At 44.3% G+C, this 26,039-nt stretch overlaps 1 long non-coding RNA gene and 1 pseudogene across 2 annotated transcripts; one reads left to right on the top strand and one right to left on the bottom strand.

Annotated features, from left to right (window-relative positions):
- The first annotated feature begins 7,849 nt into the window (after window positions 1-7,849).
- LOC128570800 (40S ribosomal protein S7-like) lies at window positions 7,850-9,095 on the top strand (annotated as a pseudogene). Its single transcript, XR_008375639.1, has 2 exons — window positions 7,850-8,691; window positions 8,796-9,095. The product of XR_008375639.1 is annotated as a 40S ribosomal protein S7-like (transcript).
- Window positions 8,599-25,309, bottom strand: LOC128570801 (uncharacterized). Its single transcript, XR_008375640.1, has 3 exons — window positions 25,171-25,309; window positions 12,097-12,216; window positions 8,599-8,697 (listed from the first exon to the last, which is right to left on the bottom strand). It is a non-coding gene; the product is annotated as an uncharacterized LOC128570801 (long non-coding RNA).
- Window positions 25,310-26,039: the final 730 nt, after the last annotated feature.

The following is a 26,039-nucleotide window of genomic DNA, read 5'->3' as shown; positions in this document are numbered from 1 at the left end:
AATCACTAGTTTATGTGATGTTACCCTCACTTTCTGTGATGGTCCCTTAACTTTCTCATCTGTAAAACAGTCCTAACAACCCTCATAGAGTTGCTGTGGTGATTACACAAAATGCTTACAACAATGCATGACACACAGTAGGTGCTCAGTAAAAGTTAGCTATGTTATCTCTGCATGATACTAACCTTAAGCCCTGAACATTGTTTGCTGGAAGGCTGAATAAAAAAAAGTAGTCTTTTGCCCTCCAGCAGACAGGCAGAAGTGAGAGCTGAGTGGGTGGGGCAAGTGAATGAGTTTTTTTGTGGAGTAAGTTTTTTGGACTAGGACAGCAGAGGAGCAGGCTGTGGGTGGCAGAGGCTCTCTGGAGTTTTTTTTACAGCTGTGCTGCCATGGAATTTGGAAACAGTAACAGAGCAGGATAAGGCCTGCATGATTCATTGCTGAAACGAATGTTCTGGGGCTCAAAGAAAAGGAGGTCTGGAGGGCTGGAGACTTGAGAAAACGCTTTGTGGAGCAGAGTGTAGTTCAGAAAACCCAGCGGGCAATGGATGATGTGGAGTTTGCTGAGTGCTTGGGAGAGAGGGACTAGTTGGGACAAAAGGTCTGATTGGAGCCAGGCCCACTGCCCCTGGCGGGTACCCTTCCTCCCTAGCCCTGCAGGCCTCATTTTAGAGGGACGTGGCTGAGGATTGCATTTTGAGACCACAGTGCCCTCTGCTGGACATAGGGCCTGGGGTAGCAGCTGGAGTGAGTGGTGATGGAGATTTGGGGAACTGGTAACAAAGTTCTGTGCCAGATGTGGTCCTTCCAATTTCCCAGACATCCCAGGGACAGCACATAATAAGGATGTCTTAATGAGAGTATAGGAAGCTTAGGCAAAATGGCAACCCCTGAAGTATAATCACTTATTGGTTCATCTTTATTTGCTTATGGTTGGTGGAAGTAAACTTGTACTATATCAAATTCTTTGGCTATGGGTGGGAGACAGATAATATTATAATAATAGCAGCTACTTCTTGTAGCCCTACTATGTGCCAAGTGCTGTTATTATATTATTTTACAGAACCGGAAACTGAGGCACAGAATGGCTTAAGTCATCTGCTTGATATGACACACTGACAGATGGAAGAGCCAGAATGAACTGTACAGTCTGGTTCTAGAATGTGTGCACTGAACCACTAGGCCACCTCCTGTTTCTCTGAAATAGAGAAACCAAGACCATATCCCTCCATTACATGCGATAGGGTGAGTCCTGATGCTCCATAAAATCCAGTCCTGATTCTTTTTTTTTTTTTTTTGTAAAGACAGAGTCTCACTTTATGGCCCTTGGTAGAGTGCCGTGGTGTCACACAGCTCACAGCAACCTCCAACTCCTGGGGCTTAGGCGATTCTCCTGCCTCAGCCTCCCGAGTAGCTGGGACTACAGGCGCCTGCCACAACGCCCGGCTATTTTTTTGTTGCACTTTGGCCCAGGCTGAGTTTGAACCCGCCACCCTCAGTATATGGGGCCGGGGCCCTGCTCACTCAGCCACAGGCGCCGCCCTCTTTTTTTTTTTAAGACAGCCTTGCTCTGTCACCCCAGGTAGAGTGCCATGGTACCATCTTAGCTCACTGCAACCTCAAACTGGGCTCAAGCGATCCTCCTGCCTCAGCTTCCCTAACAGCTGGGATTACACGCATGCACCATCATGCACACTTAATTTTTCCTAGTTTTTTATAGAGACAGAGGTCTCACTCTTTCTCAGGCTGGAACTCCCGCACTCAAACAATTCTCCCTCCCCAGCCTCCCAGAGTGATAGGATAATAGTCATAAGCCACCATGGTACTCAGTCTGTTTCTGATTCTTGGACTGCTGCTAAATAACTTTTTGAAAATCAAGGGCTAACATTTATCGATTTGTTGTGCATGAAGGAGAGAAAAAGCAATGGCTTTTCCTCACTAATCACAAACTTCGGGACTGAAGCCACTATAACAAAAGACAGATTAACAAGAAAAAGCATAACAAATTTATTTAAACAAAGTTTTTATGTGACACAGGAGGCTCCAGAAATGAAGCCCAAAGACGCAAGGAAAATTGTATTTTTATGCTGTCTGATGAAAGTAGATGTGGAGAAACGTGATTAGAGAAAAAGGGGTATGATCAAATGGTAATAAACTGGAGAGGAACTCAGCAAGGTGTGTTTTTTCAGATTCTTTTCATCCTCCTCCCCCATTCTCTGACTATGAGGCAGGACACCTGTTACATGAGGGTCTTATGACCTACTTGCAGGGAGATGGATCAAAGCATTCTTTTATGGACAGCTTTTGTTTTATGGACGGGAAGGCCAGAGAGGTTCAGAGAATGACCTCCAAGGTGCCACATTTTGGGGTACTGTGTTCTGTACCCTGTCATGCACTAAATACCTAGCAGGCACTGAGCTAAACACATTTGGATTATCTCACTTAAACCTCATGAGATGAATATTATTCTTTTCCTCTTTTACAGATGGGAAAGTGCATTCGTTTTCTATTTCTGCATAACCAATCATCACAAACATAATGGCTTAAAACGACACACATTTATTATCCCATAGTTTCTATGGGTTAGAAGTCCAGGCATGGCTTAGCTGAGTTCTCCACTAAAGGTCTCACAGGCTGCATTTAAGGTGTCAGCCAGACTGTGTTCTCATCTGGAGCTTTGACTGAAGAATGTGCTTCTAAATTTGTTCAGGTTGTTGACAGAATTGATTTCCTCATGGGCATGGAACTGAGGGTTCCAGCTGCTTGCTGGCTGTCAGCTGAAGGCAGTTCTTTTCCACAGGGGCTTTCCCAAGAGATCAGAGTCCTCCAGAGAAACAGTAGGATGAGGGCGTGCACATGCACACATACACACACACAGATTTATTTCAAGGAATTGGCTTATGTGAGTGTAGGGACTGGCAAGACTGAAATGCATAGGAGAACCTGGCAGTCTGGAAACTTCTAGGCAGGAGCTGATGCCACAGTCATTTATTTATTTATTTGTCATTTATTTTTTGAGACAGAGTCTCACTTTGTTGCCCTTGGTAAAGTGTGGTAGTGTCATAGCTCACAGCAACCTCAAACTCTTGGGCTCAATCAATCCTCCTGCCTCGGCCTCTCGAGTAGCTGGGACTACAGGCGCCTGCCACAATACCTGGCTATTTTTAGAGATAGGGTCTTGCTCTTGTTCAGGCTAGTCTCAAACTTCTGAGCTCAAGAAATCCACTCACTTTGGGGCGGCGCCTGTGGCTCAAGGAGTAGGACGCCAGCCCCATATACCAGAGGTGGCAGGTTCAAACCTGGCCCCAGCCAAAAATTGCAAAAAAAAGAAAGAAAGAAAGAAAGAAATCTACCTGCTTTGGCCTCCCAGAGTGTTAGGATTATAGGCATGACCCACCATACTTGGTTGATACCATAGTATTGTGGCAGAATTTCTTCTTTATTTCACAGGGAAACATTAGTGTTCTTAAGGTCTTTCAACAGATTGGATGAGACCCATCCTCATTGCTTAGGATAATCTTTTTTTTTTTTTTGTAGAGACAGAGTCTCACTTTATCGCCCTCAGTAGAGTGCCATGGCGTCACACAGCTCACAGCAACCTCCAACTCCTGGGCTGAAGCGATTCTCTTGCCTCAGCCTCCCGAGTAGCTGGGACTACAGGCGCCCACCACAACGCCCAGCTATTTTTTGGTTTGCAGTTCAGCCGGGGCCGGGTTTGAACCCGCCACCCTCGGTATATGGGGCCAGCGCCTTACCGACTGAGCCACAGGCGCCGCCCAATCATTTTTTTTTTGAGACAGAGTCACACTATGTCACTCTTGGTAGAGTGCTGTGATGTCACAACTCACAGAATCCTCCAACTCTTGGGCTTAAGCGATTCTCTTGCCTCAGCCTCCAAAGTAGCTGGGACTACAGGTGCGGATAATCTTTATTTAAAATCAACTGATAGTGGATATCAACCACATTTACAAAATACCACAACAGCAACATTTAGATTAGTGTTTGACTGAATAACTGGATGCAATAGCCTACCTAGCCAGGTTAACATGTAAAACTAACCATTGTTCCCAACATGGCTGCTTGCTTCAACAAGCCAGCAAGGAAAGTCTCTAGAGTGAGTTGGAAGACAGGAAAGTGTCTATAGAGCCAGATGTAGTGGCACATGCCTATAATTCCAGCACTTTATTTTTATTTTCTATTTTATGAGACAGAGTCTCACTTTCTTGTCCCTGGTAGAGTGTTATGGCATCATACCTCACAGCAACCTCAAACTCTTGCTTCAGCCTCCTGAGTAGCTGGGACTACAGATGCCCACCACAATGCCCGGCTATTTGTAGAGATGGAGGTCTTGCTCTTGCTCAGGCTGGTCTCAAACCCGTGAGCTCCAACAATCCACCTTGGCCTCTCAGAGTGCTAGTCTTACAGGTATGAGCCACCATGCCCGGCCTTTAAGAAAATAAACTTTAAAAATTTTTTTGAGATAAAATTCACTATTTAAGTGCACAATCTAGGCTGGGCATAGTGGCTCATGCCTGTAATACTAGCACTCTGGGAAGCTGAGGCAGGTGGATCCCCTGAACTCAGGAGTTCAAGACCAGCTTCAGTAAGAGTGAGAACATTTCTCTACTAAAAATAGAAAAAATAGCCAGGTGTGGTTGAGCATGCCTATAGACCCAGCCACTGGGGAGGCTGAGAGGCAAAAGGGTTGCTTGAGCCCAAGAGTTTGAAGTTGGTGTGAGCTATGACATCATGGCACTCTACCCAGGGCAACAGAGTGAGACTCTGTCTCAAATATATACAAATAAATAAATAAACAATAAATACACGTCAGCGGCTTTTAGTATGATCACAAAGTTGTACATCTATTATCGCTATCTAATTCCTTAACATTTTTCATCACTGAGATAATAAATCTTGTACCCCTTTTCCTTCATTCCTCCTTTATTCCCTTAGCCTCTGGCAACAATTAGTGTACTTTCTGTCTCTATGGATTTGCCTATTCTGGACATTTCATATAAATGGAATCATTCAATATATATCTGGATTTTGTATCTGGCTTCTTTTACTTAACATGTCTTCAAGGTTCATTCACGTGGTAACATCTATCAGTACTTCATGTATCAGTATTTAGCCACACCCGAGAAAGACTCCCATTTCTTTTTTGTGGAGACAGAGCCTCACTGTACCGCCCTCAGGTAGAGTGCCATGGCGTCACACAGCTCACAGCAACCTCCAACTCTTGGGCTTACGCGATTCTCTTGTCTCAGCCTCCCAAGTAGCTGGGACTACAGGCGCCCGCCACAACGCCTGGCTATTTTTTGTTGCAGTTCGGCCGGGGCTGGATTTGAACCCGCCACCCTCAGCATATGGGGCCAGCGCCCTACTCACTGAGCCACAGGCGCCGCCCAAGACTCCCATTTCTAAAAAAAAAAAAATAGCCAGGGCTGGGCATGGTGGCTCATGCCTGTAAACTTAGCATTCTGGGAGGCCAAGGTGAATGGGTTGCCTGAGCTCAGAAGTTCAAGACCAGCCTGGGCATACATGAGTCCCTGTCTTTACTAAAAATAGAAAAATTCGCCTCGTGTTGTGGTGGGCACATATAGTCTTAGGTACTCAGGAAGCTGAGACAAGGGGAAGCTTGAGCCCAGGAGTTTGAGGTTGATGTGAGCTAGGATGATGCCATGGCACTCTACTCAGGATGACAGAGTAAGACTGTCTCCAAAAAAAAAGGGGGGGGGCACGATGCAGTGACTCATGCCTGTAAATCTAGCACTCCAGGAGGCTGAGGTGAGTGGATTGCCTGAGCTCACATGTTTGAGACCAGACTGAGCCACAGCAAGACCTTGTCTCTACAAAAAAGAGCCAGGTGGTGTGGCAGGTGTCTGTAGTCCCAGCTATTTGGGAGGCTGAGGCAAGAGAATCACTTGAGCCCAAGAGTTTGAGGTTGCTGTAAGCCATGATGCCACAGCACTCTACCAGGGGTGACAAAGTGAGACTCTGTCTAAAAAAAAAAAAAAAAGCCACGCATGGTGATCCATGTTTATAGTCCCAGCTACTAAAGACATTATGGCAAGAAGACTGATTGAGCCCAGAAGTACGAGGCTGCAGTGAGCAGCACCACTACAATCCATCCTGGACAACCTAGCAAGACCCTGTCAATAAATGAGGAAATAAAGTTTCATTGTGATGGATCTACATGTGGAATCTATTTTATTTATCCTGCTTGGGATTCTTTGGGCTTCCAGACTTGTGGATTGGGGCACCATCAGAACTGGGAAATTCTCAGACATTACCTTTTCAAGTCTTTCCCTTGCCACATTCTCTTTCCTACTAGAAGTCTTAGATTAAACTGTGTTAGACCTTTTCAATGTATCCTCTTGCCTTTCTCTTCCCCAGGTGCCTCCACTTCCACCACTTCCATCAGCCTGCTTCTATTTTGCCTTTGTCGAGCTTTCCTAGTCCAGTACTAGAACTGATTGTCTACCGTTCAGTTGCACCATCTTGGGATCTTTCTTGTATTGTTTACTTTTCCAATAACTTAGGGATTGATTTATTGTCTCCCCAGCTCTAGGAAGCCAGGACTACCTCCAATTAGTGACTCAAAATCCTGCCAAGTGGAGGTGGAGTTTAGTAGGTTTGAAGCAGATTTTAGTGTCAGACCAGGCATTTCGTGGGGGCAGGTTAAGACCTTCTGTCCCCGCACTGCTACATTAAACCCCTTTTGGCGCCCAAAGAATCTCCTCCCGAGAGCTGGAGGCTGCTGGCAGAAGGGAACTTGGGTCCGGAAACCCGGGTTAGACGTCTCCCTGGAGGAGAGGAGGCTCGAAGGCGACTGCATTGCCTCACGTCAACGGTAGATGGCAGCACACGCATTCTCACTGCAGGCCCAGGTCCCGTTTGCGTAGTTCGAGGTTGGGCCGGAACTTCACTGGGCGTGAAGGAATGTGACTTCTCCAAGTTCCAAGACAGCGTAAGAAGAAAGACCTCTCTTCCAATCTTCCTTCTCTCCTGTCTCCTCGTGAGTCTGGTGCTAAGGTGCTAAATTCCTTTGGCTCCCAAGCCATGTGCTTCAAAATGGAAGCGTTATACATGTCTGAACAGGGGAATAGGTAGGAAATTGGGGCATAAAGATGTATGGCAGGGTATGTAGTGGGGTGATATTATCCTTATAGAGAGGGAGAGAGAGCACCTAATTCCAGCTCCTGGTCCATTGTTCTTTCTCTGGCCTGCTTAGTCTTCGCTTATGCTGTATGTACTACCTTCTGAGATGCCCTTTCCATTCACCCTCCTAACCATTTTTCAGCTCAAACATTTTTTTTGTTTGTTTTTTGAATTGGTTTACGTGATCTTAAACTTTATATATGATAATGAGCATCAATTAAGGTCCAAAAAGAAGAGAATAAGGAAAGATTTGCCTTACCAGGGTCAGAACTAACTGTGAAACTTCACAATTAAATTGATGTAGCGCTGATATGTGAATAGATAAATCAATCAGAAGAATAGAATATAAATCCAGAAATGAGTACAACTATATATGAGAATGTGATTCTAATATACAGCACAGGGTGTGGTTAAGTGAGAAAAGAATAAAAATGATTTTTACCATAGCAGGCTTTCCAAATGGAAGAAAATAAAATCAGAGCTTTTCTTTTTTTTTTTTTTGTACAGACAGAGTCTCACTTTACTGCCCTTGGTAGAGTGCCGTGGCGTCACATGGCTCACAGCAACCTCCAGCTCTTGGGCTTATGTGATTCTCTTGCCTCAGCCTCCCGAGCAGCTGGCCACCCTCGGCATATGGGGCCAGCGCCCTACTCACTGAGCCACAGGCGCCGCCCCCAAAATCAGAGCTTTTCTTATAATGTATACAAAAATAAACTCCAGATGGGTTAAAATTTTACATGTAAAAAAAAATTCATATAGTATCAAATGTAGGAGCCTGCATATACGATGTCAAAAGGTTGGAAAATATTAACCAAGATTGAAAACCCAGAAGCTACAGTAGGAAAAAAGATATAAATATTGACTATATAGAAGTTAAAACATAGGCTCGGCGCCGGTAGCTTAGTGAGTAGGGCGCCGGCCACATACACCGAGGCTGGCAGGTTCGAGCCCTGCCTGGGCCTGCTAAACAACAATAACAACTGCAACCAAAAAGTAGCCAGGCATTGTGGCAGGCACCTGTAGTCCCAGCTACTCAGACAACTGAGGCAAGAGAATGGCTTAAGCCCACGAGTTTGAGGTTGCTGTGAGCTGTGATGCTATGGTACTCTACCAAGGGAGACATAATGAGACTCTCTCAAAAAAAAAAAGAAGAAGAAGTTAAAACATTTCCGGGTGAGCTCTTTCTCAGCTGGCTCTCTGCAAGGAGAAGGCCATGTTCAGCTCCAGCGTCAAAATCATGAAGACCAACGGCGAGGATCCGGACAAGTTCGAGTCAGGCATTTTCCAGGGCTTGCTGGAGCTGGAGATGAACTCGGACCTCAAGGCTCAGCTCTGGGAGCTGAATATAACCACAGCCAAAGAAATTGAAGTCGGTGGTGGTCGGAAAGTTATCATAATCTTTGTTCCCGTTCCTCAACTGAAATCTTTCCAGAAAATGGAAGTCCAGCTAGTACATGAATTGGAGAAAAAGTTCAGTGGGAAGCACCTTGTCTTCATTGCCCAGAGGAGAATTCTGCCTGAGCCAACTCGAAAAATCTGTATAAAAAATAAGCAAAAGGGCGGTGCCTGTGGCTCAAGGAGTAGGGCACCGGTCCCATATGCCAGAGGTGGTGGGTTCAAACCCAGCCCCGGCCAAAAACCAAAAAAAAAAATAAGCAAAAGCATCCCAGGAGCTGCAATCTGAGAGCTGTGCACGGTGCAATCCTTGAGGACTAGGTCTTCCCAAGTGAAATTGTGGGCAAGAGAATCCGTGTGAAATTGGACAGCAGCCGACTCATAAAGGTGCACTTGGACAAGACCCAGCAGAACAACATGGAGCACAAGGTTGAAACTTTTTCTGGTGTCTATAAGAAGCTTATGGGCAAGGATGTTAATTTTGAATTCCCAGAGTTTCAATTGTAAACAAAAATGACTAAATAAAGTATATTCACAGTTAAACAAACAAACAAAACATTTCTGGGGGAGGCCAGGCGCAATGGCTTATGCCTGTAATCCTAGCACTCCGGGTGGCCGAGGCAGGTGGACTGCTTGAGCTCAGGAGTTTCAGATCAGTCTAAGCAAGAGCAAGACCCAATCTCTACTAAAAACAGAAAAAATTAGCCTGGCCTGGTGGCTCAATCTTGTAGTGTCAGCTTACTCAGAGTCTGAGGGAGGAAGATTGCTTGAGCCAAAGAGTTTGAGGTTGCGGTGATGATGCCATTGGACTCCAATCTAGATGACAGAGTGAGACCCTATCTCAAAAAAGAAAAAAAAAATTGCTCTATCTACTCTTTAACCAAGCAACCCCACTCATGGAAATCTATTCCAGGGAAGTAAAACCACCCATACATAAGGACACATGTACAGTATAAAGATGCTCAGTATAGGATTAGTTAGTTGCAAAGACACTGGAAACAGTGAATGGCCATCAGTGAATGGCTGGATAAATGGAGACAGCCATACAACAGAATATTATGCAGTTTTTAAAGAGCAAGAGCTGTACTAATTGTCTTGCAGGGATTTTCATGAGGAATGGCTGAGTAGGAAAAGCAAGATGCTTCTCTTCTCTGAATTTGTCCATAGCTTCCCTCAGGTGTGGAATAAGCTCCAACTCCTTACAGTGACTTCAACGCTCTACCATGTGAGCTGACCTCTGCCTCACTTTTCCACTTTACCTCTGAAACCTCTTCTCCTACTTCTTGCAGTGTCTCTAAAGAGAACTGGCTCCATGATACGTGAAGCCCAGTGAGAGATGAAAATGTGGGGCCCTCGTTCAAAAATTACTAAGAACTTCGGCTGGGTGAAGTGGTTCACGCCTGTAATCCTAGCACTTCAGGAAGCTGAGGCAGCAGGATCACTTGAGCCCAGGAATTTGAGACCAGACTGAGCAATATATCAAGACCCTATCTCTACAAAACATTTTTTATTTATTTTATTTTATTTTTTGAGACAGAGTCTCACTTTTTCACCCCTGGTAGAGTGCCCTGGCGTCATAGCTCATAGCCACCTCTAACTCTTGGGTTCAAGTGATTCTCTTGCCTTAGCCTTCTGGGTAGCTGCGACTACAGGTGCCCACCACAATGTCCAGCTATTTTTAGAAATGGGGCCTCGCTCTAGCTCAGGCTGGTCTCGAACTCATGAGCTCAGGTGATCCGCCTACCTTGGCCTCCCAAAGTGCTGGGATTATAGGCGTTAGCCACTGCACCAGCCCCAAAATATTTTCTTTTTTTTTTTTTGAGACAGAGCCTTGAGCTGTCTGGATAGAGTGCTATGACATCACAGCTCACAGCAACCTCCAACTCCTGGGCTCAAGCGATTCTCCTGCCTCTGCCTGCCATGTAGCTGGGACTACAGGTGCCTGCCACAAGGCCCATCTATTTTTTTGTTGCAGTTTGGCAGGGGCCAGGTTTGAACACACCACCCTCGGTATATGGGGCCAGTGTCCTACTCACTGAGCCACAAGCGCTGCCCAAGACCCTGTTCTTAAAAAAAAAAAACTTAAGAATTTCAAGACATTGGTGCCATAGCTCAGTGGATAGGGCACCGGCCACATGCATAAGGTTGACAGGTTTGAACCCGGCTCTGGCCTGCCAAACAACAACAACTACAACAAGAACAACAAATAGCCAGGTGCTGTGGCAGTTGCCTGTAGTCCCAGCTACTAGGGAGGCTAAGGCAAGAGAATCGCTTAAGCCCAAGAGTTTGAGGTTGCTGTGAGCTGTGATGCCACAGCACCCTACCAAGGACAACAAAGTGAGACTCTGTCTCGAATAAAAAAAGGAATTTCAAGACAACAATAGCAGAGCTTCATGCCAAGTGTGGGGGCCTTCTGAGAGTGGAGTACTGTACAAGCTGCCCTGCTGGCTAGCCTAGCTGGGGCTGGAACACTCTGTCCTAGTTTATAACAAACAGCTCTTGGCTCAAATGTCACCTCCTCCAGAGGTCTCGCCTGACCATTGCTGAATTTAAAGTAGCCTCATCCAGTTCCTCTCTATCACATTACTAGGTGTTATTATCCCCTTAACACCTCCCTCTGCCTGAAATGATCTCATTTGTTTACTTGTATATCATCTGTCTCCTCACCCACTTCCCTGGGCCAGAACATAAACTTGATAAGATGAAGGACTTTTCCTACCATAGTCACCTTGGCCTCTCCAGCTCCTAGAAGAGGACTGATTCAGACTAGACACATGATAAATCTTTGATGAACAAAAGAATGAATATTCTGAAAAATGTACTCCAGGAAACTAGTCTGACTGCCAACCAGAGGGGTCTGGACCAGTGGTGTTTTATATATTTTTTCCTTGGAAAAATGCTCCTTTCCACTCAGTTTAATTCCATCCAATTCACTTATGTTCTACTGTCTTTCCTTTGGGTTTGCAGGGAAGGACAGACCACATTTGAATCTTATTAGGTTTGTGACCATGAACAAGTTATTTGACCTTGGCTGGGCACAGTGGCTCATTCCTGTATTCCCAGCACTTTGGGAGGCTAAGGCAGGAGGACCACTTGGAGCCAGGAGTTCAAGACCAGCCTAGGCAACAGTGAGACCATGTATCTATAAAAAATTAAAAAATTTAGCCATTTGTTGTGGAGTCAGGAGGCTGAGGAAGGAGGATTGCTTGAGCCTAGGAGTTTAAGGCTGCAGTGAGCTATGATCATGCTTGCAAGTAGACATTGTATTCCAGCCTGGGCAATATAGAGAGACTCTGTCTCTAAAAATATACAAATAAATAAATAAGTGCCATTATGATCAGTTTAAGAAAGACAGTGATGAGCTGGAACACAGGGTTCCGGATCTAGCTCTTCATTTACTGCCTGTGTGATTTTGGCCAAGTGACTCTACCTGCCTGAGTCTCCATGTCCTGTTTCACAAAATGGTTATGGTAACAGTGACCGCTATCCCAGCAGTATCATTGGGGTTATCAGAGGAGAGAAGGTGTCAGGTGTTCTTACCTTTTCCTGGAGGAGCAGCAGGAGGGGCCATAGAAGGGGTCTGGGGCAGCCCTCATGTAGCCATAAGAGGCCCATTTTCCCTGGCATTGTACCTCAAATTCCCAGGAAAGACTTCTGGGTCTATAGGGATCCAAACAGAGACAGCATTTGGTTTTCCACCTCAACTGCATTTCTCCATGATAGGAAGGGAACAAAAATCTGACTTCACAGATAAGCAAGTTACCCTTCTCCCCTTCAACAGAGCCACCCTCTGTGGTTCCCAAGATCCATGCTTATTGCCCCCATACACTTGTTGGCTGAAGGTTCATAGAGTTAGTCCCATTCCTGACTCTGGGCAGGGGGCTCTGGAAGAAAGGAGAGCCACGTAAGCCTGCCCAGCTCCTTCTCTTTGAAATATGCCTCTTTGCCCTCAGTGCCCTGCCCTTCTCTTGCTCCCACTGGCCATTAGCTTCAGCCTTCAGAGTACCAGTCTTTGTGCCAGTTCTTCCTGAACAAATATCTAGTCTGGTGGGGCGGTGCCTGTGGCTCAAAGGAGGAGGCGCAGGCCCCATATACCGGAGGTGGTGGGTTCAAACCCAGCCCTGGCCAAAAACTGCAAAAAAAAAAAAAAGTGTGTTGACAGGAAGTAGAGGCTTACAGGCAAGGCTCTGGGGCCAGGCTAATCCTGGATGAATCCAGGGTCCATTTCTTACTAGCAAATTGTTAATTCATGTAAGTTTCAGTTTTCTTACTTGGAAAATGGGGAAGTAGTCACAGTATCTACCTCATAAGGGATAATCCACGTGAAGATTAGCATGATGCCTGATGAGCCTTCACAAACAGTGCTATTTATGATACTTAAATAGAGATACAATTAAAAAATATTTAACAGCTGCTCTCCCTGGTCAAATATGGAATAATTTTAGGATAAAAAATAACAGGGGCTGGACACAGTGGCTCACGCCTGCAATCCTAGCACATTGGGAAGTTGAGGCAGGAGGACTGCTTGAGTCCAGGAGGAGTTTTGAGGTTATAGTGAGCTATGATGACAACACTGTACTCTAGCCTGAGTGACAGACTGAGACCATGGCACAAACAAACAAACAAACAAACAAAAAACCCCAACGTCAAAAATCAAACACACACAAAACCAAAATGAATAATGATAATATTAGATTTTAGAGTTGGGAAAGAGAATAATCCATGAGTCCACAGTGATACTCTAAAAGGGTGAGGGGCAGGGGAAGAAAGCTCTTCTTCATAGAATTGACACTAAAAAATGTAGAAGAGCTGGGAGTGGTGGCTCACTCCTGTAATCTTAGCACTCTGGGAGGCCAAGGTGGATGGATTGCTTGAGCTCAGGAGTTCAAGACCACCCTGAGGAAGAGCAAGACCCCATCTCTTCTAAAAATAGATTAAAAAAAAAAAAAACTAGCTGGGCATTGTGGCAGGTGCCTGTAGTCCTGGCTACTCAGAAGGCTGAGGCAAGAGGATTGCTGGAACCCAGGAGTTTGAGGTTGCAGTAAGTTATGATGCCATGGAACTCTTCTAAAAAACAAAAAAATAAATAAAATAAAGAATTTAATAATCTAAGTGAATGTTCACTCTTGGTTAACTTTTCTTTATGTTTGAAAATTTCAGAAAAAATTGGGCAAAATATGTTAGCAAAAACAACAAATCTGGGGCAGCGCCTGTGGCTCAACAGACTAGGGCACTGGCCCCATATGCTGGAGATTGCGGGTTCAAACCCAGCCCCGGCCAAAAACTGCAAACAACAATAACAACAAATCTAACAACCTTACTTGGGAAATGGAGAGAAAGTAGTCACAGTACCTAGTACCACAATACTTCCCCACCCCCTATCAGACTGATCTGGTTCTGGTCTGATCACACTTGTTATCCCAGCACTCTGGGAGGCCAGAAAGATGGGATGACCCCATGAGGCCGAGAGTTTGAGATCAGCCTAGGCAACACAGTGAGACCCCCACTCTATGAATTAAAAAGGTTAGCTAGGTGAGGTGGTGTGCACCTGTAGACCTAGCTACTTAGGAGGATCACTTGAGCCGAGAGCTAATCATTTAATCCATGGTTAACAGGCAGTGCTATTTACCAAAAGTTAGAAACTTTTTTTTTTTTTAATGACAGAGTCTCACTCTCTTGCTCTGGGTAGAGCGCCATGGCATCATCATAGCTTCACAGCAACCTCAAACTCTTTGTCTCAAGTGATCCCCTTACCTCAGCCTTCTAAGTAGCTGAGACTAGAGGAACCTGCCACAACTTCTGGCTAGTTTTTTTTTTTTTTTTCCTTCTATTTTTAGTAGAGACAAGGTCTTGCTCTTGCTCAGGCTGATCTCCAAATTCCTGAGCTCAGGCAATCCACCTGCTTTGGCCTCCCAGATTGCTAGGATTACAGGCATAAGCCACTGTGCCTTGTTTGGAAACTTTAGCCACTGTGCCTTGTTTGGAAACTTTTAAAATTGTAACAACTGCTGCAGCTATGTCTATGAGTATTGGCTTTAAATTAGCTCCCATTCTAAAATAAGCTCTGCTCACATCACTCCCCTGTCCAAAAACCTAGAATGCTTCCCCATCATCTACCTAAAAGGTGACATCACATTCTTTAGTTCTACCATCATATTAATAAGAACCATATTATAACAATAATAGTGGCTATCACTTTTCAGGAGATTATGATAGCCATGGACTTTATCATAAGAACAGTTAACATGATCCTTCCAACAACCATCTGAGGCAGGTGTTATTCTCCAGATATACTGAGAAGGAAACTTGACCAGCTGGTAAAGGACTTGACCAAGGTCCTACAACTTGGCTTATCTTTCACAGCTACAGGAGCCAGGACAAGTTTTTTATCTCTAACTCAGTATTCCCATTTATAAAATGAGGATAATGAAGTTTCCTCTCTCTCAGGGTAATGAAAATTACTTTTTTTTTTTTTTTTTTTTGCAGTTTTTGGCCGGGGCTGGGTTTGAACCCACCACCTCCTATATATGGGGCCAGCGCCCTACTTCTTTGAGCGTGCCGCCCCTGATGAAAATTACTTTGATAATCCATGTAAAGTGGTTAGCATAGAGCCAACTCTCAAGTCCTTCAGTTCTGGAAAATGTTTATATATTTTTTTCTTGTGTTATTATATTCCTATACAATGTATTATTGACGGGCACTATCTGTACTGACAGATGTGAGTCTAAAATCCAGGTTTACCTTATGCTAAGGTCTTAGTTCTTTTTTTTTTTTTTTTTTTTTGCAGTTTTTGGCCAGGGCCAGGTTTGAACCCACCACCAGCGCCCTACTCCTTGAGCACCACCCAAGGTCTTAGTTCTTAAACCATACAAAAAATCTTTTCATGTTCATCTTTGTGTGTCCTATAGCGCATTGACCATGACACTCAATATATGTTTCTGTAACTGAAAACACAATGATGGAACCACCTAGGTAAGTAGTAGCTAGGGAGAAGGCACTCGCGTCACACTAGTCTGTTGTGGGATTAAATTACTTAAATCAGCAGTTCTCAACCTGTGGGTCACGACCCACAGGAATTGTATTTTTTTTAGAGACAGAGTCTCACTTTATCGCCTTTGGTAGACTACTGTGACATCACACAGCTCACAGCAATCTCCAACTCCTGGGCTTAGGCGATTCTCTTGCCTCAGCCTCCCAAGTAGCTGGAACTGGTGAGCTCAGGCAATCCACCTATTTTGATCTCCCAAGTGTTAGAATTATAGGCGTGAGCCACTGCGCCTGATCTATCAAACATTTGTATTGTAAATCAATATTAAGTGTTTATAGCATTGAGATTATAAATATTATTCACAGTTGAGCCATTGTGAATATTTATTCACATGTACAGAATGATTACTATTTTTTTTTGGCTAGGGCTGGGTTTGAACCCGCCACCTCTGGCATATGGGGCTGGCACCCTACACCTTTGAGCCACAGGCACCGCCCCCATTATACTATTTTTCTTTCAATTTATGCTTACTCCATAGGAAGTGCTCATTAAATATTATCTAATAGGTTATATAACATACCCAGGTTTACTCATAAGATGGGGCATCTGAATTAGAAATCAGAATTTAGCTGGGGGCAGAGGCTCACGCCTATAATCCTAGCACTGCCAGGCAGAGGTGAGTGGATAGCTTGAGCATGGGAATTTGAGACCAGCCTTAGCAAGAGTGAGACCCTATTTCTACTAATCATAGAAAAAACTAGCTAAGCATTGTGTCATAGGCCTGTAGTCCCAGGTACTGAAGCAAGAGGATCAACTGAGCCCAAGAGTTTGAGGTTGCTGTGAGCTGTGACTCCACGGCACCCTACCCAGTGTGACAGAGTGAGACTCTGTCTTAAAAAAAATAGTTAAGGATGGTGCCTGTGGCTCAACGGGGTAGGGCGCCAGCCCCACATGCTGGTGGTGGCGGGTTCAAGCCCTGGCCAAAAACTGCAAAAAAAAAAAAAATAGTTAATAGTATTGCATTATTATGTGATTATTAACTATTCACGGCTAATATTTGAAGAATCTCTTCTCATCATCCTTTAGTGATTACAAATTCATTTATTAACTGGGCCAAATTCAATAAGGAGAGTTTAATAAAGAAATCAAACAGGGCGGCGCCTGTGGCTCAAGGAGTAGGGTGCTGGCCCCATAAGCTGGATGTGGTGGGTTCAAACCAGCCCTGGCCAAAAAAAAAAAAAAAAAAGCAAGAAATCAAATATAAGGTGGCGCCTGTGGCTCAAGGAGTAGGGCACCAGCCCCATATACCAGAGGTGGTGGGTTTAAACTTGGTTCCGGCCAAAAACTGCAACAACACCAAAAAAAGGGAAAACATAGAATGTGTTCCAAAGCCAACAGAAATGATTTGAGAACTGCGTACCATTTGAGATTTTTTTGTTGTTGTTGCCTTATCCCTGCACTAGTGAAGGAATAGAGAACTTGCTGGTTTCAGTTAAATCACCAAGTTGAATTTGCATTTTTTTTATTTTGAGACAGAGTCTCACTTTGTCACCCTCAGTAGGTTGACAGATATGTGAACATTTCCAGAACCGAAGGACTCGGTAGAGTGCTGTAGCATCATAGCTCACAGCAACCTCAAACTCTAGGGCTCTAGGGCTTCTTGCCTCAGCCTCCTAGGTAGCTGGGATTATAGGTGCTTGAGACAATGCCTAGCTTTTTATTATTTTTTTTTTTTTTTTGAGACAGGGTCTCGCTCTTGGTCAGGCTGGTCTCGAACTGCTGAGCTCAGGCAATCCACCTGCCTCAGCCTCCCAAAGTTCTGGAATTACAGGCATGAGCCACCGCACCTGGCTTGAATTTGTATTTTCACTGAAGTAATACATACCCATGGGTTAAAAGTAAAATAATTATACATGGATTTTTATGAAAAATGGCAATACCTTTCCCTAGTTCTTCTTACCCCTGATTCCTTATTTTTATCGTTCTTATTTCTAAATATTTCTTATTTCTAAATTATAGGCTCATGTTGATATTTCTTTTTCTTTTTGCAGTTTTTGGCCGGGGCTGGGTTTGAACCCGCCACCTCCAGTATATGGGGCCGGCGCCCCACTCCTTTGAGCCACAGGCGCAGCCCCAATTTCATTTTTTTGTTTGCTTTTTTGAGACAGAGTCTCAAGCTGTCACCCTGGGTAGAGTGCCATGGCGTCACAGCTCACAGCAACCTCAAACTCTTGGGCTTAAGCAATTCTCTTGCCTCAGCCTCCCAAGTAGCTGGGACTACAGGCACCTATCACAATGCCTGGCTATTTTTTGGTTGCAGTTGTCATTGTTGTTTTCGCAGGCCCAGACTGGGCTCAAACTCGCCAGCTTTGGCATATGTGGCTAGCGCCCTACCCACTGAGCTACAGGTACCAAGCCACTCATGTTGATATTTCTTTTTTTTTTTGAGACAGAGTCTCATTATGTTGCCCTGGGTAGAGTGCTGTGGCATCACAGCTCACAGCATCCTCAAACTCTTGGGTTCAGGCGATTTTCTTGTCTCAGTCTCGCGAGTAGCTGGGACTACAGGCACCTGACACAATGCCTGGCTATTTTTGTTTTTGTTGTTGTCATTGTTGTTTGTTTGTTTATTTATTTATTTATTTTTGAGACACAGCCTCAAGCTGTTGCCCTGGGTAGAGTGCTGTAACATCATAGCTCACAGCAAATTCCAACTCTTGGGCTCAAGTGATTCTCCTGCCTCAGCCTCCCAAGTAGCTGGGACTACAGACGCCCTCCACAATGCCCAGCTAATTTTTGGTTGCGGCCGTCATTGTTGTTTGGTGGGCCCGGGCTGGATTCGAACCCACCAGCTCAAGTGTATGTGGCTGGTGCCTTAGCCGCTTGAGCCACAGGCGCCGAGCCTGTCCTTGTTGTTTACAGGCCCAGGCTGGGTTGGAACCCCCCAGCCCCAGTGTATGTGGCCGGCACCCTAGCCGCTGAGCTACAGGCGCTGAGCCAGATGCTGACATTTCTTTTTTTTTTTTTTTTTTTTGTGGTTTTTGGCTGGGGCTGGGTTTGAACCCGCCACCTCAAGCATATGGGACTGGCGCCCTACTCCTTGAGCCACAGGTGCCACCCACAGATGCTGATATTTCTTGATTTTTAAATTGAGTTCTTGTTACAGAAGAAGTTTTAGATCTGTCAAACTATCTCCCCCTCCCCTTCCCATATTCTCACATTATACTTCTACCAAACATTTTTGTTGTAGATCAATATTCAGTGTTTACAGTATCAAAATTTTTATTTTTTTATTTTTTTATTTTTATTTATTTTTTTTGGTTTTTGGCCGGGGCTAGGTTTGAACCCGCCACCTCCAGCATATGGGACCGGCGCCCTACTCCTTAAGCCACAGGCGCTGCCCATAGTATCAAAATTTTAAATATCGTTCACAGCCAAGCCATTGTGAATAATTTTTTTTGCTGTTTTTGGCCGGGGCTGGGTTTGAACCTGCATATGGGGCCAGCGCCCTACTCCTTTGAGCCACAGGCGCCGCCCATTGTCAATAATTTTTATTCACATGCATAGAATTATTATTGTGATTATACTATTTTTCTTTTTTTTTAATTTTTTTTTTGTAGAGACAGAGTCTCACTGTACCGCCCTCAGGTAGAGTGCCGGGGCGTCACACGGCTCACAGCAACCTCTAACTCTTGGGCTTACGCGATTCTCCTGCCTCAGCCTCCCAAGCAGCTGGGACCACAGGCGCCCGCCACAACGCCCGGCTATTTTTTTGTTGCAGTTTGGCTGGGGCTGGGTTTGAACCCGCCACCCTCAGCATATGGGGCCGGCGCCCTACTCACTGAGCCACAGGCGCCGCCCGTGATTATACTATTTTTCTTACAATTTATACCCCCTGAAGTTTATTGCCTTTTAAAATTTTGCTTGTTTTCTATATTCTGATCACTGACTTTCCTCAAACACTTTTTTTTTTTTTTTTTGTGGTTTTTGGCCAGGGCTGGGTTTGAACCCACCACCTCCGGCATATGGGACCAGCGCCCTACTCCTTGAGCCACAGGCGCCGCCCTCCTCAAACACTTTTAAGAAGGGTACATCTCTCTTTCATACACAGATATGAAAATCAGATATTCTATCAGATTTCTTTTTGTCTTGCAGATAGCCTTCCTGGAGCCTCTGTCCTCCTGTTCTCATCTGGCCTGAGTATTTTTTAGACCTGTTATACAGCTGTCATTGTGGAATGTCCCTACATTGTCACCCTGGGAATTCCCTTTCCTTCTTTCTCAGGTTGGTTCTCTGCTTTTTGAATATCAAGTTTCCCTCTCTTGTTTGACTTCCTTGTTTTGCTGTAAAACATCCTTCAGCAGCTTCCAGAGAAAGAGTACATGGGAAGTAGGTTTTTTTGAAAGGTTGCAGGTGGAGAAAAAGTCATCTTTCTCTTTCATAGTTAATGAATGGTTTGGCTGGGTATAGATTTCTAGGTTGGAAACTATTCTGTCCTAGAGTCTTTAGCGTATTACTTCCCAGTCTTGTCTCCTCTGATGAAGTACAACATCATTCCAATTCCCAGTCCTTCATATGTGTCCTAGTTTTCCTCTCTGGAAATCTTTAAAATGTTCTCTTTGTCTTACATGCCCTGAAATTTCACAATGCTGTGCCTGGTCGCAAATTATTTCTCATTCATTGTTCTGAGCCCTCTCAATTTAGAATTCAGGGCCCCTAGTACTAAAAAGTATTCACACATTATATCTTTAGTATGCTTTTTTTTTTATTGAATAGTTTATCAATGTTAACCACCTCCCAGATGGATGAAATTTGAGTTGCATAACCCTCCCCCCATAAGTCTGGACAGTTTATCATTGTCAGTGGGTTTTCACAAAAGAATAATCTTTTCTCTCTCTCTTTTTTTTTCTTTAAACAGTCTTGCTGTATTGCCAGGGCTAGAGTACAATGGATTTATCATAGCTCACTGCAACCTCACACTCCTAGGTTCAAGTGATCCTCCTGCCTCAACCTCTGGAGTAGCTGGAACTACAAGTGAATGCCACCAAGGCTGGCTTTTTTTTTTGGTAGAGATGGGGTTTTGTTGTTGCCCAGGTTGATTTTGAACGCCTGGCCTCAAGTGACCTTCCTGTGTTGGCCTCCCAAAGTGCTAGAATTATAGGTGTGAGCCACTGTGTCTGGCATAATATGCTTTTTAAAATAAAAATAAATTTTTTTTCTAGCCATTAGACCACCAGGGAATATACTTTTTTTCTGTTTTTTTGAGACAGAGTCTCAAGCTGTCACCCTAGGTAGAGTGCCATAGCATCATCATAGCTCACAGCGACTTCCAACTCTTGGGGTGAAGCGATCCTCTTGCCTCAGGTTTTTCTATGTTTAGTAGAGATGGGGTCTCATTCTTTCTCAGGCTAGTCTTGAATCTGTGAGCTCAAGCAATCCACCCACCTCAGCCTCCCAGAGTGCTAGGATTACAGGGATGAACCACTGCACCTGTACCCCCCCACACACTTTTTTTTGGATTGGAGTCTCTTTTGTTTTGTTTTAAAGAAATGGGGGTCTTGCCATGTTGCCTAAGCTGGAGTGCAGTGGCTATTCACGACACTATCATAGTGTGTTATGGCCTTAAACTTGTGGGCTCAAGCTATCTTCCTACCTCAGACTTTTGGGTAGCTGAGATTACAGGTGTGTGCCACTATGCCCAGCCTTTTAATATACTTTTCCTTCCATTTTCCCTTGTTATTTCTGCAAATCCTACTATTCAGATATTGGATTAATCTTCACATTTTTTATTTTTTTGAGACAGAGTCTCACTATGTCACCCTTGATAGACTGCCACAACGTCACAGTTCACGGCAACCTCTAGCTCTTGGGCTTAAGCGATTCTCTTGCCTCAGCCTCCCAAGTAGCTGGGACTACAGGTGCCCGCCACAATGCCCAGTTATTTTTTTGTTGCAGTTATCATTGTCGTTTAGCAGGCCCAGGCCAGGTTTGAACTGCCAGCCTCAGTGCATGTGGCTGGCGCCCTACCCACTGAGTTACGGGTGCCGCCTCTTCACATGTTCTTATCCATTCTTTCCTATTTTCCACCTCATCCATTCAACGACTATTTGCTGCCACTATGTGCCAGTTATTGTTTTAGATGCTGGGCAGAAAGAAAGGAAAAAAAAAAAAAACAAGAAAAATCCCTGCCCTTTAAGAGTTTAAATTACATATTAGAAAGTGATAAGTACTGTGGAGAAAGATATAATTAGGGAAAGAGGCTAGGGAGTACAGAATATAGGGCTCTATTTTAAACAGGATTTATTTTTTATTTATTTATTTTTTAAAAATTATTATTTTTATTTATCTATTTTTTTTGGTCATGGCCAGGTTTGAACCCACCATCTCTGGTATATGGGTCCGGCGCCCTACTCCTTTGAGCCACAGGCACCGCCCTATTTATGTATTTATTTTTTGTAGTTTTTGGCGAGGGCTAGGTTTGAACCTGCCACCTCTGGCATATGGGGCTGGCACCCTACCCCTTTGAGCCACAGGTGCCACCCTTTAAACAGGATAATCAGGGAAGACCTTACTGAAAAGGTTTTTAAACAAAGACCAGAGGTTGAGGGAGAAAGCCACATAAGCTATCTGGAAAAGAATGATAGGCAGAAAGAACAGCAAATGCATAGGCTAGCAGGCTGAGGCAGGATCAGTCCTGGTGGAATCAAAGCACAGCCAGGAGAAAGAAGGGAAGCGGGAAGGCAGAAAGGAAGATGGATTGTCAGAGAGGTGAGGTGGTGATAGCTGAACTTTATATTGTGAATGACATGGAAAACCACTAATGTGATCTGTTTGGCCTTTAACAGGATTACCTTAGGCCCTTTGTAGGGTGTGTGCTGCAAGAGTAGAAACAGAATGCTTAGTAGCTACAGTAATAACTCAGGAGAAAGTGAAGGTGGCTTTGACCAGGGTATTTATTTTTTAGGACACATTAAAATTTGCTTTAATATTACTTTTGGGAAAAGATATCACAGTTTTAGTGAATGAATGAGAAACATTTTTACAGTAGCAGTAGGCTATTATTTATTTATTTATTTATTTTGGCCAGGGCTGGGTTTGAACCCGCCACCTCCGGCATATGGGACCGGCGCCCTACCCCTTGAGCCACAGGCGCCGCCCAGAAGGCTATTATTTTTATCTACCATGCCATGAATGCATGGAGAAGAGGTTCCGGTAGCTCAGGGAGGTACCTTGCCATTGAATGTGACAAAGCGTTGATTGACTTGAATTCATAGAAATAGGTTCCAGCACCTTCTATCACTATTACATGGGTCTGTTGGTTATCCTGTGTGCTATTCTGTACACCTATTATGCCATGAATTCATGGGGAATAAATAGATTCCAGCACCTAAAAACATGGGTCCATTGGTGTGCTATGTTATATGCTTATTATGCCATGGATTCATAGAGAATGGGTTCCAGGAGCTCAGGCTCCTTTCCCTTGGTTCTCACAAAGTGGGCTTTTCTGGGTGGAGCAGGCTGGTGCTTCAGTTAAACCCAGGTACCATTCTCTTTGGCTTCCTTTTCTGGTCATTTTCCTTCATGCGTTTCAGGAAGCGATCTCGGTTCTTAGAGTGCTTACTATACTCAATACTAACTTTAATCCTCTTGGCAAGAATCTTGCCCTTGTTTACAATGACGCCAACAGCATGCTGGGTAACATTGTAGACTCTTCCAGTTTTGCCATGGTGACATTTGTGTGGCATGCATTTTTGAACAGTACCCATTCCCTTGATGTCTACAATATCACCTTTCTTGTAGATTTGCATATATGTGGTCAAAAGAACAACTCCATGTTTTCTAAAAGGCCTAGAGAACATGTATCACGTGCCCCTCCTCTTTCCCTTTGTGTTTGTCACTTTGGTGAATTACTGGAAGATGGTGTCTCTGGCTGAAAAGAAGCCCAGGGTATCTTTTTACTCTGTTTCCTGGGAGATTTCTCCAACTTTCTTTTCTTTCTTTCATTATATATATATTTGTTGTTGTTGTTGTTGTTGCAGTTTGGCTGGGGCTGGGTTCGAACCCACCACCCTCAGTATACGGGGCCGGCGCCCTATCCACTGAGCCACAGGTGCCGCCCCCCCCCCCTTTTTTTAGACAGAGTCTCACTCTGTCTCCCTAGGTAGTGTGCTGTAACATCATAGCTCACAGCAATCTCAAACTCTCCATATGAATTTATGCCCTTTTTGTCCATGTGAGTTTGTGCCTCAGCCTCCCCGAGTAGCTGGGACTACAGGTGACCACCATAATGCCCAATAGTTTCTCTACTCTTAGTAGAGATAGAGGTCTCGCTCTTGCTCAAGCTGGTCTCAAACTCCTGAGCTCAGGTGATCCACCAGCCTCTGCCTCTCAGAGTGCTAGGATTATAGGCATGAGCCACTGCACTGAACTTTATTTTCTAACCCTTCTATTGAATTTTTCATTTATCTAAAATTTTTTTAAGCTTCAAAAATGTCTTTCTTAATCTCTTAATATATTTTTTTATTTAAAGTTTTTTATTTTATTTATTTTTGTAGAAACAGAATTTCACTTTATGGCCCTCGATAGAGTGCCATGGTATCACACAGCTCACAGCAACCTCCAACTCCTGGGCTTAAGCGATTCTCTTTGCCTCAGCTTCCCGAGTAGCTGGGACTACAGGTGCCCGCCACAACGCCCGGCCCTTTTTTTGTTGCAGTTCGGCCGGGGCCGGGTTTGAACCCGCCACCCTCAGTATATGGGGCCGGTGCCCTACCAACTGAACTACAGGCGCCGCCCATCTCTTAATATTTTTTTTCATTTTTGGTATCCCATGCTCCTTAATGTGGTCCCAATTCTCTGATGTGTTCCCTAGTATCCAGATGAGATCTGATATCTCGAGGGATATTGATTATAATTCATTTGGTGACTTCTTCTGTTCCTTTCGTTATCACTGGTTCCTATGAATTCCTTTTTTTTTTTTTTGAAGGGGTATGTTTCTGTTTTTCCTATTACAGGTTCCTTGCAAATGTCTGGTAATCCTTGGCTGTTCATTCATCCATTAAGAGTAAGACACTAAAAATGTGAGAGGAAATTCTTTGTGGATCAGACTTCCTGAATGATGGACTTCTCTGTAGGGTACTTATGCAGGAACATAATCTTTGTATTGGGGAGACACCCTCCTCCCCCTCCTCCCATTTTTTGTGTAGGAAGGTTTTTCTTTCCTAAGCCAATTTCTCAGAAAGGGTTCCTATGGTCTCTTGCTGGGAGAAGTCTGACTCTCTGACCAGAATGTTAACTTTTACTAAATCCTCTCATCTTTAGCATGGTATCTCCTCCTCAGGTATGCTAAAGTCCGATCTCTCTGGTTCCTCCTTTCCAGGGGGAAAATTTCCAGTTTGCTGCCTAGATGAAGAAAGGGAATTTGAGGCAAACTGCTCCTTAAATTGCCTTGTAACCAGTCCTCCTGCTTTCAGCTCCATCCAAACCTTCACTTTCAATGGTAACAGGTGCTTCCAAAGCTTGAACCTTTCTGGGGGCACTTTAGTATTAATCAGCTCCTTTCCTGACTTCCCCAACTTCATACCTTAGTTTTCTCCATTCTACTGAAGTCATTTCCATTTACCTACCTACACAATCCAGTTTCCAAAATGTTGACATCTCGCGTCTCCTATGGTCCTTACTCCAGATCTCTTTATCCATATGAGTTTATGCCCTTTTCATTCCTTTCGTCATTTTAGTGGGGCTTTAAGAGAGAGAAGAGGTAAATGTGGGATGTGTATCCATGTGATTCAATCTGCCACATGTACCCTACGTTATCTTTCAGTGTTTGAGTTCTATGTGCCCTATTTCCCCTTAGATAGGGAGCTTGTTCTGAAGGTTGGGTGGGGCAGAGGGTAATACTACTACCTAAAGGAACAAAAAATACATGCCCTTCCTCCAAAAACTACATTCCATTTGACTCTCTTAGAATAGGGTAAGGACCATTTTTTCAAATATTCTTTTCAGAAGCAAGGAAGCCCTGCCACCCTTCCTATATATTTTGACTAATGGCACTGGAAGACTGTGGGAGAGGTCCTTAGAAGGTTCTAGGTGGGAAAATCTGATTTGTGTGTGTGTGTTTGGCCAGAGCTGGGTTTGAACCCACCACCTCCAGCATATGGGACCAGCGCCCTATCCCTTTGAGCCACAGGCGCCACCAGAAAAATCTGATTTTTGACCTACACAGTGTTAGGCAGGAATAGAGCTTAAATTAAATTTCTTTATTTTATAAAAAGGAATTGAAGCTCAGAGAGCTTCCGTAGGTTTGGATCAACCTCCATCCCCTGAGAAATAATTCTCTCAAAGGACTGCCGTGAAAATGTCAAGCACCTTGTAGTCACCCAGCCTTTAGGTCTAATGTTCCCTAATCCTCCAGGCCGAGGACCCCCTGCTGTGCCTCGGGTCAAAGGTCGTTTTCGAGGTCGACCCTCTCACCGCTGCATCCAGTTTTATTTTT

Source organism: Nycticebus coucang, chromosome 18 (assembly GCF_027406575.1).
Source record: "Nycticebus coucang isolate mNycCou1 chromosome 18, mNycCou1.pri, whole genome shotgun sequence".
Lineage (NCBI taxonomy): Eukaryota > Metazoa > Chordata > Mammalia > Primates > Lorisidae > Nycticebus > Nycticebus coucang.
The sequence above is the reverse complement of the archived record's forward strand: the minus strand, read 5'-3'. Positions and strand labels throughout refer to the sequence as shown.